The sequence below is a fragment of the Anopheles funestus genome, chromosome 2RL (genome assembly GCF_943734845.2).
Source record: "Anopheles funestus chromosome 2RL, idAnoFuneDA-416_04, whole genome shotgun sequence".
Classification (NCBI taxonomy): Eukaryota; Metazoa; Arthropoda; class Insecta; order Diptera; family Culicidae; genus Anopheles; species Anopheles funestus.
Window position 1 is genome coordinate 68,657,874 of NC_064598.1, and position 13,969 is coordinate 68,671,842.

Genomic DNA, 13,969 nt, shown 5'->3' on the forward strand with positions numbered 1-13,969 from the left:
TGTGTACAGTGCGTGTCATACATATAGGAGAATTATTGAAAAAATATTTTTTTGAAGTATCCCAAGTTCTTGTTTGCAATAATCTATTGATAAATATATCAGTATAGTTTGTGAAAACAATTAATTTTACAGTAGAGTTCTGAAGTATAATTTTATGTTACAAAAATGTGATACAATTGTTTGATCAGTTTATAAATGTAACACACTTCTTATTGAGTGCTTATCATCTGTTATATGTAGATCCTAGTTATCATAGGAAAAATACTTGAAAGTATTAGTGATTTGTTTTTGAAATATCTTGTTGCTTTTACATTATTAAAAGAAGCCAGATTAATATTAGGAACACAAATAACCTAAAAATTCTGAGTTTAATAAAATAACAAATATAACAACAAATGTACATTATATGTATTAACATAATAATAGTCAAAATGTAATTCGCAGAATGAAGGGTTTCACAATAATTATGCTACCCACTGTATTATTGTACTAGATTTTGAAGATCATCTAAAAAAGAACTATGCTATGAAAAACGATCAGTTCTAAGTGTTTTGAAAGGATAGAAAATTTACAATTTCAGATTTGTTATCGAATTTGATATAATAAGCAAATTATTTAAAAAAAAACATGTTTGTATTCTTCGTGGTTGCTGGTTGAATAATATTTAGTTTTTTTTTAAATACGGCAATCCCTATAAAACAAACTCTCATTGATACTAACCAAAAAGAACTCCCGCCACGATGGTCACGTCAATCAACTGGCGGAAGGAGAACAAAAATCCTTACAAGCCTTGGTACGCTTGAGTTAGTCCGCATTCTAGGGTGTGTATCGTCCCCGGTTCGGGTTCAGGACCACAAGGGCTGACCGCAAAAGGCAGAGCTTACCAAAAATGGACTACAGCCGATTAGCCAAACCGATTTGATTCTTTCCCTTTCGTTCATCGCTTGTTCGCTTGTCGGGCTTCTCGGCCACACAAACTCACCTGATCGAGGTTACCCGACTGAGACGCGGCATCTTCAGACCCCGAACATTGGCCGGTGGGTGATCTTGCGTTGCCTCACATTCGTGGTTTTGATCCCTTCAGCAAGATCAGCTTTCCTTTCGGTGGTTGCATCCCGGTTTTCCGGGGCATAAAATTCGGAAGCCAGATACTGTCATGCATCGTTGAAATCGATTACATTTTCGGTCAAAATTTCTAGGAAAATTTCATTAACCATCACCTAGAGCCATCTAGCCGCATCGTGTTCTTCGCGCTCGATTCGTCCTCATCTTCGATAACGTGGGTTTGGGGTTTTCGATCGTTCTCGTTCGTTAGTCTAGATATACGTTGATGCAACGAGGTTTAGACTGTGTGTGTTAAATAATCTTTGCCGGTGGGCTTCACTTGTCGATGGATCGATGGAAGCAGGACGATCAAGCAGGACGAAGGGCAACTTTCCTGCGTTATGTAAACACGACTCAGCACTCCGCTTTCTTTATCTTGTCAGCTTCTTGAGTGATATTCTGGAACTAGAAGCAAATCCGTGGGAATTGTCTAGGTCTAGATAAAAAAAGTCAGAATATCAGGTGCACAAAACGGATTATGAAAGATGCGTTAGACACATTGTTCTGAGACACTTGAATCTTTGGTAAATTAATTGAACAACAATAAAGAGATAAAAGGGTGAAGCAGCTTAACACCAAGCGTTTTAAGCGTTTTTCGTATGTGGTTAATTTTGAACAATGGAGTGTTGGAGTTGGAGTGTATTATACTGTTTATTGTAGATCCTACTATAGAATATATTTTTTTAACTACCATAGGATTGTTTAACCCCAAAAAATAATGTGACGAAAATGAAGCGTTCCAGTCAACATGACTGATCCGGTAGTTCTAGTATTAAAAAAAGTGTTAATGGCCGTATGGTTTAAATTCAGTTAATAATTCAATGAAAGATTACAATTAGCTAATTGCTTTATACTTTTGGTTGCAATTTTCATTAAAGTTAGAAGAGAAATTGTATATTTTAATGATGGTGATGTCGATGATTATTGGTTCTCAGTGAATTTATCGATAAGTTTGTTTATTTTCTTTACATTTACCATATTAAATGTACTTATATTTGAATATACTTATTCAATTCTGTAGTTGCTTCTTGGTCCTGGCCTGCTTCAGTACTCCACTAAACCGCTCTCGATGGAGAACTGCCGTCTTCAAATGCAATATCCTGGCTTCTTCCTCCTAGTAAGATACTTTAAAAAGTTTTTTTTTTATTTATTGAAACAAAATAAATCAAGAAGGAAAAAAGCTGGTAATCTTCTAATACAATAATATATTTTTTCCCCAATTAATTCAATATTACACTACAGTAATGCTGCGATAAAAGGACAATCCCCCGACATAAACACTGCCTTGAAGTACTCTGAGGGGATGAATAAAAACAAATTCCTATGGAACAAAACTTCCAAAAGAAACAGGACAAACCGGTAGAAATAATAACGAAACACTTGTTGAAGAAATCCGACTCCCTGTTCGTAGTGGTACACGGGTGGATGTATGCTCCGTGCAACATGACACCGTATCGGATGTATGAAATATTCATTCAATTTTCGGTGTTAATTTGGCCCATTGGGAGCGTTATCATTCGGCACGATCGTTATCGGATCGGTGAGCGCCGCGTATCCCTTTCCTGGCGAAGGTACAATTTTCCGTTCTACTCCTTCGTTTAAGGGCGCAAACGCCCGGTGGTAGTACAAATCCCTTGAGGCGCATTCTGGCCCTAGCACACCACCATGAAGGGCGGGTGATTTATAAGATCAGGAAGCCGCATATCAAAATCCACAAATGATATGATTAAATTATTTGGCCACTTTATTACGTTGGGTTGGTGTGAGGGTGGTACGAGGGTGAGTAACGGTTTGAAGCTGCTGTTGTTGTTGACCATAACTTTGGGTTTCGGAAAGGTTTTTATACCATTCCGGTTAGGGGTTTTCCCAAGCTTCGACCGTTAGGATGGATGATTTTCACGACTAACTTGCTGTATCGCGGGACGCAAGTATACCGTGTGTGGTTTGCACGTGTATGGCGAGACAAATGTATGTAATTAATTTTCACACAACCCTTCGTTGGGCCGTTTTGCCGAGTTTGAATGTTAGGAAGCCAAAAGAGTTTTCAGGGTTCCCGAACAGTGGCATACTTCTTTTTGTTCTATCTAACAAAATGTTGTTTTAAAGTGAAATGCTGACTAATATTACAATTATAAGCAATGATATAAAATTGATTAAACTCGACATAAGACTTTTACTAATTATATAGTATATTTTTTAAATTTTTTTTTCATTGCTTTACATTGTTGAAAAATGTATGAATAATATTGCTTCTTACTATACGATTTTAAAGTCATTATAATCATTTCTCGTCTCTGTCCTCCTCTGAATAAAATGTAACAAAAATTTATAATAAAAAGAGGATAATCGAATTTCTTACATTTTTTAGTACTTGTGTTCCGCATTGTCCTAGTGCGATATTCGCAAGTAAACTGAATTAAATCAAACACGAAAATAAGGGGAAAACTGGAACACTAACAAACAGCTCATTGGACGACGGGCGGAAAAGACACCGGTAATTTAAGGCAACTGAACATGATTCCCGATCTGGCAGCATAATTCCTTTTCGTTGCTGGTGTGCAATTATCCCGTGTCAGGTCGGTGTAACACGGTGCGTTTTCGCTTGTCTGACGGTTTTTGGTTGTGTTATTTTTATTGTACATATCATTCGAAGTTTTTGCCATTTTTTTGTTCATTTGTACCCTCGCAAGTATGTAAAATCTGGCCGAATGAGGAAAAATAAGTTTCTTTTACTTTCGTCGGTTTTTTTTACTGCCAACGGGGTGAAAATGTGGCAAACCGGGAAAACGGAATTATATACAATAACAACGGGCTTAGCAGGATTTTCATGTTGATTCTCGATCGGACGGGTGGTGGTTGTCCTGTGGTGTGTTGGTAATGTTTTCCCTGGTTCGCATCGGTGGCAAATGATTTAGCGCACAAAAGATCCGTTGCGATGAATTTGTATACCGAAACGGGAACGGGTGGAAACAACATCCAATTTTCCTCATTCGCGTTGAGTTCCGTTTCCCCCTTAGTTTTTTTGGTTGCGTTACGCACCGGGAAGATGTCGACGTAATTTAAGGGGCGTTGCTATAACAACTTAACTTGCTGCTTGTCTGATGCTGTTAAGTTTGATTAGGATTTCCCTGGAGATGGGAAACTTTCCCGTCCAGCGAACGGAACGGAAGGAGTCGCATTATCCTCTCAAGTACGGGAACACCTCGCCGGGAACACTCACTTCAGCTGTGGTTCATTTAAGACGGAAGCATATGCTTTTTTGTGTTGCTGTTTATTGATAGTCTTCTTGTTCGATGGTTTTTGCTTGTTGGTGATGTTCTTTTTAAGTGAATTAATTTACCCCAAGTGGTCTTATATTATTATTATTGTTGTCGGGCATCAGAAATTAATTAAATTTTCCACATCACTTTACTCATTTATTTAATTATAATGGTCATTCTTAGTACTATCTTCACGATGCATGGAAAATAGAATTCTTTTCGTGAATTTATTTTTTTTATCGTTTTTGAAGTTTAACCATTTTTCGTCATATTTTGGTTACCCAAATTTTATTGATATTACCCAATAAAACGAACTATCAACGAAAATAGAGGGTTGTAACGTACACAAAATGTAAATTGTTTTCGCATCATATTTCAAAATTCAGAATTCCATATAAATCTGGTCAGAATCTGGCATTGTCGTAACTGAAGGGTGTTTTACAACTATTGTAACCCATCTCTATTCAACACCGTTGTTCGTTGTCCATCATTATCTAATGAACGATGACAGATAAATTCTATTAACGAAGAACTAACAACAGTCAGCGTGAGGTGGTTTGGCATGCTGCTGGTTTACTGCTATCCTAACCTGAGCACACTGTCGAAGCATCCACCCGACCGTCGGCTGCTGTCAGTCATCATGAACCTGGCTCCCTTGTTCGGAATAGCCGGTAAAGCTGGCTTTAATATGGAGTGCAAATTTAACGGCTATCCTTTTTTGCTGGCTTGTGAAACAGACTCCCGGCACGTGTCCGGGATGTGGGAATTAATTATGGTGCAATAATGTTTGTATGGTTATTCCTCGTAATTCTGTGTGTTTGTGTATAATTCGATCATGATGTGTGTTGGTGGTGAATTTTGATAGACCCGTAGGTTTTTGACTGTTGTCGTGGGAAAATTGAGAAAATATGTTTTTGAAATCACTGGAAGAAATGGTACACAAAGTAAAGAAAGCGGCATCTTACATCTTCTTCTAGAAAAGTGTTCGTAGAAAAAAAAGCTACAAAAGAATTAAATCGAACCCTTTCCGTGTGGCAACAATTTGTTACAAACCTTTTGGAGTAATCATGGAAATCGATTCATAACTTTCATTTGCTAATCTATTGATTTTTGTGTTAAAAATCAAATTTTCTCACGAATTTTTCATTACGAAACTCTTGTTTGAACTTGAGCAATATGAATGCCATAATGCACGTTGATTGAATAAAAGCAATTTAACCCTTTTGATAAGTGCTCGGTTATGCGTCTTTGCGATTTGAAAGGGTTGTCTTGGAAGAATTTTTCCCTCTCTTTGAGCTTGCCAGCTTAGGGTCAATAAAATGCGGAAGTTATTTTAGTTGCTTTAATGAAAGAAATGCTTAAAATGTGTGAAAGAAGATATATTCGAAAACGAGTAAAATAGTGATATAATTAAAATATATTGTTTGTTCAAAAGGAAAAGAGTACTGTGGATATCTATTGTTTTCCTATTCCGTTTTTTTCTTCCTTTTGTTTCAATATGAACATTTCTGTGCACCTGATCATGCTTATATTAAATACAACAAAATATATTAAAGAATACTTTGTAATTCATATGAAATATCATACGCATGATAATGCTTTTAACATAAACTAAATATTTCCTTATAATTTGTTTAATAACTTTCAAATTTTCAGTTGGAAATGAATTTCAGCTAAGAAATTATTTTTTCATCTCAAACCCAGCATATTGGCTTACAACAAAATGTACAAAAAAACACCGTGAAAAACCCTTTATTCCCAGGAAAGGGAGGAAATATTTGCAAAACCTTTGAACTTTTAGGCGTGTAAATAAACAAAACCCCTCTATGACGTTGTTTATTGTTCTTGCTAAATCAAACTTTTTTCCCACCCTTCTTCACACAGTACTCTTAAGAAAGTGGCAATCAACGAAGTTGAGAAAAAGGGGAATTAAGTTTAACAAGAAACAAACAAAGAAATTTGAAAAAAGGGTTACAAAGACGCGCTTTAAGATTGATTATTCGATTTTCTCGATTTCGAAAAGGGCATTTTTATCCCAAAAATTCCTTTCCCTTTAATTTTAAAATTTTGCACTAATTTTTTCCATTATTAACAGTGTTAAAAACCATCCCAAGTGCATAAAAATTGTGCTTTCTGCAGTGCACGGGTAACGGGTGCACTTTTATTCGATTGACCTTACAATTAAGGGCACCTTTGCACCCAGAAGTTCAAAACCATTAATGAAATTGGTTATTTGATACATGGTTTGGTTCTTTTTTTTACTAGTGGGTCTACAAAAAAAAACTGTACAAAAGCAAGAATCGGCAAAGGGTTTCATCCGGTAGCGTGAAATATTTCTTCGATTTTGGATGAAATTGCTGCACGGTGGCATCGAGAGGGCCACCATAAATGGTTCCAATTATTGATGGCTGTAGGTCTTCCAGCGGTGACTCTCCTCTTTTATTCGGTAGGCTACTAGCCATAGCAGTTTTGTACAGAAAACATAAAAAAGGTCCAACGAATGATTGCTCTCGTATTGATTGGACATCGATCCCGTTTTGACGCTTCGTTGGCTACCGGTACGGTACGGGCCTGCTACAGGAAGGATACGTTTATCCTTTTCCCGTGCTTGCCATATGCTACTGGCGAGCGTGTTGATCCCACTTTCCGTTACGTTAGACTTTTTTTTCTTTTTGGGACCCTAATCTCTCCTGATGGCGGCCCCGTGGTCAAACGTATCGTATCGGTGGGATAGCATAACGGCAATGGGTCGAAAAATTGGACTTGGAAAAATAAAATATCTATTTCCATTCGGCCATTTGCAGCGGCCGGGACATTGCTGACGAGCACAATCGTTGTTCATTTCTCAGGAACACAATAATTATTTATGTGCTGCAGTAGTGGAGCGATCGATACCGCAAAACCGCGCGAGGACGCGCATAAATCGGGGCCCGCAGAGGGATGTTTTTTTTTCTCGTCTTTTACTTACTACGGTTGATTGATTTTTTCCATCGAAAGGAAACAGATTGATTTGTGCGTTTTTGTTAATTTTTTTTTGTGCGTTGTTCTCGACATTGGAATTCTATTCAATTTCATTTAGAGCTATCATTTTCATTTGGTTTTGCTGCTCCCGCCCATATCTGGTGGTTTCATTGTTGTTCATATTGTTTTCTATTTTACCAACTGTGCACGATTTGTGTCCGGCGTTACTAGCCTGTTGCCATTTTGAGGTCGCGTGGTAAGATCGAATGGATTGGTTTTGAGGTTTTTTGGATGGATCAATCCGTCAGCTTAGTTTGGCGGATGGTACAAACCGAACTGGTGGATCCAATTACCAAAACGACGACGAGGATTATGAAGGAATAATGAATTTTCGACCACCATATGCCGGTGATAATGGTTGTTGATGCTGGTAAACTATTATGCCGTATGTTTCAATACTTAAATAATTAAATTTAATATTTTTAATGCAATGTTCTGGTTTTAGTTAATGCAGTACGGCAAACGTCGTCGTAAATATGTTCAATTAATGAGAATTCCATTGTTGGAAACAAAGTGAATAAATTTAGAATTAGGGTTTTGTATATAGATTTTATTTTAAGTAATTATTACCAAACTAAACTTGCATTACTAAGAAAGAAAATATTACAGAAAACAGAGTAACATTACTTAATAAAGAAGAAAAAAAACATACTATATAAGCGGCTAAGAGATACGCGGGAACGAAAAGCGACCAAGAAAAGATGAAAATAGAAGTGGTCTGACGATGAATTAAAAGATTGGACAGCATGTAGTAAATATGTTGTGTTTTAAATTATTAGCTTTTTTTAAATTAATGATCATTAACGGCTTTAGATTTAAAGCTGTTAATAAAGCCTAGTTGCTTCCGATCGACACTTGATTGATCTCAGTCAGACATTCATTTCGGGCATTCCAGAGAAACCTCAACACAAAAAATAAAACTTTTACTTCCATCTTGAACATTCATTCACTAGAATGCATGGTGAATGTATCACAGTCAAGAACTGTTTTGAAAAAAAAAAGCCCATTCCATCAACCATCAAGACAGAGGGTGCCAAATGCATGCTACCGCATGGTTCGATTCTTCCTGGTGTTTTCTTCCCCCCAAAACTTCTTCTTTCCCCTTGACGATCTTCACCTAACAACTGTGATGCGTGCCTCCCATTGTGGGTGCGTTCGTGCTGACTACTGACAGTCGGCGGTCGGTTCGAGATCAGCTACTGTTTGCCGGCAACCACTCGCTCTCCACTGCTTCATTCCACTCATCCGACACTTACCGTGGTCCTTGTTTGCTTCCTGCCGCGATTTTGACAGCAGCCAGGACTGGAAAATCGGGATTGGTATATACGAGATTGGAGTGGAACGCATGAAGGGACCGATCGACGGGGCTCACATAGTTCGGTATCGTGGTAGGCCATGATCCGATCCGAACGCTCCTTGTGATGAGACGAGGAGCGCACGTCATAATTATGAGGCAAACGCTTCGTGTATCTTATTCACGTCTGTCACTTTTGACAGTTGATAATTTTCAAACGAATCATTGCTGCGTTTTGTTTGTTGCTGCCCTTTTTTACTTACCCCGTCGTGCTTCCTGGGATTGTTTAAAGCTGCTGTGAATTTGGAACTGTTATTTGTTGTTCACTTGCTACCAAAAATTACGTTGCTTCCGATTGTGGTTGGTACAGTTTGTTGACTTTACACATTAAGGAGAACAGACGTTCGTGCCGTCCTTAAAGAATAAAAAGAAATATATTAAAGAGAAGTTGAACAAAATACTTGTAGAAATGTTTCCTTATTTTATTGAAAAAAAAAAAATATTTGTAATAATTATCAGATTGGTGGGTTTTGCGTTTCTTGTTATCAATAAACAGTACTAAAACACCTCTTAACAACAGAAAACAAAACTTCTTGTTTTTGGATGCTTGATTGTGCGTTTTATGCTTTTTTTTTATTCCCCAACATACATACCCTAAGCACAACCCCCCTTTGATGTGCCGACGTCACGATCGGGCATATGCTGTTGAACGTTTACATTCCTCGTTCCTTCGACACTGATTGCTTCGAGAAAGAAAGAGCAACTCGTTCTTGCGCCAAAAACAAATGCTCCCGGTAAAGAGAACGGCGGGAACGTTATGACGATTTTGTTCGTTTGTTTTCTTGCGTTTGGTTAAATACGCCTTTTTGCTCCGGTCACTGTTCCCGTCCAATGTGTAACATCTTAACTTGAGCAAGGTAAATGTTTCGAAAAGTGACATATTAACGTCGACCGTCAGTCGTTGATTGATATGGTTAAAACGAAACGAATAAGCAAGTTGTGGATAATGTTTTTGAACAGATAGCAGCACACGTACTGGTTTTAAAGTTATATTAGCAGGTGGATTGCTCAGGAACTCAAATGGTAGGACCGGTAACGTGTGAGTCAACAACACGTCCGGGTCGCGTTCAATCCTAGATTAGATTCAGTACACAATAGGCTTTTTCAGATAATCAATTCTATTATTATAACATTTAAAGCCGATTAAAACCAACCTTGCTTATGGAACCATCGATTATAAGAGCAAGCCAATTGTTCGAGGGTTTCTGAGTCATGTGAAGAAATGTTTGATTGTAATGAGAACATTTAGAAAGTTGTATATTGCATTTTTTTATTACAAAATTTTTTCTATCTATTCTAATTATTTGTAAAATTTATAAAAATGTATAAAAGGGACAAAAAGAAAACCTTGAATAGAGTGATGTTTTCTGACTAACTTATGTTCTAGTAAAAAAACATTAAAATAAAAAATAACTTCAGATAATAATGACTCCGAAAAAAACCTTTTTTACTGAGCAGTCAGTAATACACAAAAAAAAGTATTAAAAATCTTCAAAGTACCTGTTTCGTAGAAAAACATGGAGAGAGAGCATTGTCATATTTTTGCGTAACTTGCATTGTAAAAAAAATTGCAAAACTGACAAAATAAAACGATGCTGAAGAAATGTAAAATTTGCGTACATTATCGTGGAATATGTATTTTTCTATGCTCAAACATTTTATCATCGCATGTTTGGGAGTATGCGTACGAAATGCGCATTCATCGTTGTATGCAATGAATAGCATAGAGAAATCATCATCCCCTCCATGCTCTGGGGTCTGATGCGTGCGAAGAGAGCATAAAATGGGCGTGGCTAGCAGTATATAATGTACATAACACCACCGTGGATGTTGTCGAATGATTTTGCGAAAGATTTCAGATTTGCTTTTATTTTTCTGTTGCTGTGGAAATCGTTCCACAGCGGTGGATTGTTCTTTTCGTCAACCATTTTTAACAAACGGCTAAGTGGAACGAGATTGTAGAAGCGTTGTCATTCGGCGGCATCTGTTGTCTGTCATCATGCATTCAAAGCGTTGTTTTGAAACCACTTTCAAAAGCTTCCGCAAAACATGGAACAAATTTCCGCCCGGACAGAACACGTTCCGAACCGTCAGCAATGTGTATTAGTACCGGTGATCAATTTGAACATCACAGCGAAAGGTTGTGTGTTGTCTGGCGACAATACATTGTATGGTGTGGGTGGTGAAAAATAGCTCCAACACCAAAAACAGCTCGCTAAGAGGCACCACACGCGATGGATGTAATCAGAATTCGATGCAGAGGAGCAATTAGGTAGGGAAACATGATGCTACGATTATGAAAATATGGAATCAAGATGATTTTATGTTACCGCACACACACACACCACCTAGTGCAGCAGTTGACGTTCAATCAAGTTCGATCGATTGCTTTGATTTGATTGTGCTTTGTTTGGATAAATGGTTTTCCTGGTAGCGCAGTGTTCGTGTTCCAATTGCGATCAACAATGGGCGAGACCATAGAAACGGAAACATAATTATCAATGGTGTTACTGGTTTTGTGCTGTACCATTAGGATTGATGCAACTGGGACTAAAGTTATGTTTGGATCATCTGAATACATTGCCTTCAGCGGGTTAAAGACCCTCGATGGATTCGTTTGTGTTGCTGCGAGCATCGCAGAATCGCAGAAGCATAAACGGAAGCATACTGCAACATGCAATAATGATCGTTCCACAGGAAATATTTTTCTCCATTCACCACTTCCATTCTTTGGGAGGCTTGAATTTGCAATGGTAATCGATCGTCGTCGTACGTGATCGGTTGTGATGTTTACGCAAAAGGCGCATAGTCGCGCAAAAAAGGGCAACAGCCGGCATCACCACTTGCAGAATGGGACTGAAAGTGCAACAGTTGGGTCGTCGAATGATGATTATGACTAAACATGTTTGCTGTCCTTCTCATTCACATTTCCATTCGCTGTTATGCTCTCTTGATGCCCCAAAACGTCCAACGTTGCAACGCGTTGCAGACCGATCAATGCAGTTCAATTAAGTTGTAATCTATCGCGGTTGCACGTTTGTGTTTAAAGTTCATTGAGAAACGTTTGGGTCGTTTCGGAGGCGAGTGAAAACCGTAAAGAACGTGATGTGTTTACGCTTTTTTTTTGCAACACCAAGTAACAACAGTCGGAGCACAACCGTTGTGAAGCTGAACGCAGCAATAGCTAACGATCGCAGGCAATGTGATCTTACCAAGCGAAGCAAACCAACTTGCAAGTTAATTGTCAACAGTCGGTGGCAGTTTTGCCTTTTCCTTGCATAATTGTTTACACAAACCTGCCTTGCGCTGATTGCTCTACTTTATTTGATTTTACAATCCACATCAGAACGAAGAGAGGAATGAATGGATATGACAAATATAAAAAAACATGTGAGATGAAATCTTGTACGGAATGTTATTGAAGTATAGGGTATAAATAATGTGTTTGTGAAAATAAACAAATTTCCGTTCATTGAAGATAATTAGTAGATACAGCTGAGAATGAAATAAAGTAGTTCAATAACATTTTGATATAACTGTTTACCTCTTCAGTGGCTCAAACAGCAAACAAAATGCTTGAGAATTGAAAAGTACAATATTATCGTCCACTATCATTTTGAGAATGAGAAACAAAAATTTAAATGAAATGAATTAATGAAAAAAATGAATATTTTAAATGAAACATGAAGCAGTATATTGACAAAAATATAACATTTTTGCTAAAACATAATTTTTCAATTTTTGCATAATTGCTGCTAGCTTTCTTTTGCGAATATTGCTCAATATAACATGTCTATAAATGAAGTGTAATCATATTAAAATTTGTTTACAAAAAAATAAAGATGGTAAAAATAAGTGATAAAAATAATGATGAGGAATGTAATGGAATATTAATATGATTTTTCCTAAATATTTCCCATGGGCAACGCCTGCGACATTACTTTACTAGAAGTAAAAAAAGTAATAAAAATAGTAGCTGCTGGATAGTTATGTTACCGACTATACAGCAGTGTTACGCAATGGCTGTGTCAAGTTTTCACCAAAACAAAAATTATTGAAATATTTCTTAGAAGATTATTTTGTACCAGAATCAATCGAACCCCTGCTTTTCAACAGGAATGCTTCTTACATCAGAGAAATATTTTTCGAAAAGAACGCGAAAGAAAGGACATTTTTTTGTGCAAACCGCTTTACAAACTTTTTTTAAAAGAAAAAATAACAAGCAAAATTACACAATATAAAAAAGAGAGGAAAAAAGCTACGTCTTCTTTCGACAAAATCATATTGTATGATCCAACAAAAAAAAATTGCTTGTGCTTTTTGTAGGCAGCAAACAAAACAGCGCAAGACATAAAGGCATAAAGCATAGGACGAAGCCAGAGCCAAACGGTCTCGCAAACGGTCCAACAACAACCGATCTCCAGAGTGCGAACATAAACCAAGCGCAGCATAAACCACTGGTACGGCCATCTTGCTCTTTCTAGCAGCCGTCATGCTCTCTCGTTCTTCCAACACATGCAATCTCTCTCTCTCTTTTAAACATTCTCTTTCGCTCGTGCTTGTTCTCTCGCGGAGCATGAATTCCCTATGTTGAGGGAGATCAAAAAATGTGTAAAAATTAGTTTCCATTTAAATCTCCGTCCGAGTGGATCGCGGTCCGTGTGAGCGTGTCGTTTTACGTGCGTCGTTTTGCGTCGTGTTTTGTTGGAACGGTTGGATACACGCTACGAACGGGTGATTTTAGTGGATGGGAAATGAACTTCTCCAAAAATTAGTGAAATAGTTTGATAAACTGGTGTGTGGAAAAGCGATTGGAATTTACTGTAATAATTTAAACAAAAAAGAGTGTATCAAACCAACATAAAATAGGCGAAGACACTGTGAAGAAAAAAGTGTTTTGTGCAATAGAAAACGGAAATGCATTTGTTGCAAAAGAAGTGAGTTGCATAATGTTCCCAAAATATGTTCCATTTGAAGCAGTGATTTGATTGACAAGGTGAATTTACAATGCTATTCTTATTGACGCACCATCGATACACATTTAAATGGACGTTTTGCTGTACATTCATTGGCCATTCAAAGGGCCTGGCACTGCACCACAGTCGGTTACACTCGTTCGAGATGATGGTACAAAGCGCGAAGGATTAAGACCTTTTCACGGCGGATGTCAATACGAACCGGCCAAAGTGTACGATTACAGCTTAATCTTCGCCTTTTTGCAGATACTAAA

The 13,969-nt window shown here is 37.5% G+C and overlaps 1 protein-coding gene across 4 annotated transcripts in view; it reads left to right on the forward strand.

Moving 5' to 3' along the window:
* LOC125766315 (developmental protein eyes absent) overlaps positions 1–13,969 on the forward strand; it is a 79,205-nt gene that overhangs the window by 30,703 nt on the left and 34,533 nt on the right. For 2 of the 4 annotated variants that reach the window (XM_049432141.1, XM_049432144.1), the window contains exon 1: positions 13,246–13,735. The exons of 1 other annotated variant lie outside the window; for it this stretch is intronic. The gene's annotated coding sequence lies outside the window, so the exon portion shown is untranslated. Of the gene's footprint in view, positions 1–13,245; positions 13,736–13,969 lie in introns of those variants that run through there. One more of the 4 variants, XM_049432142.1, reaches the window with a different exon arrangement.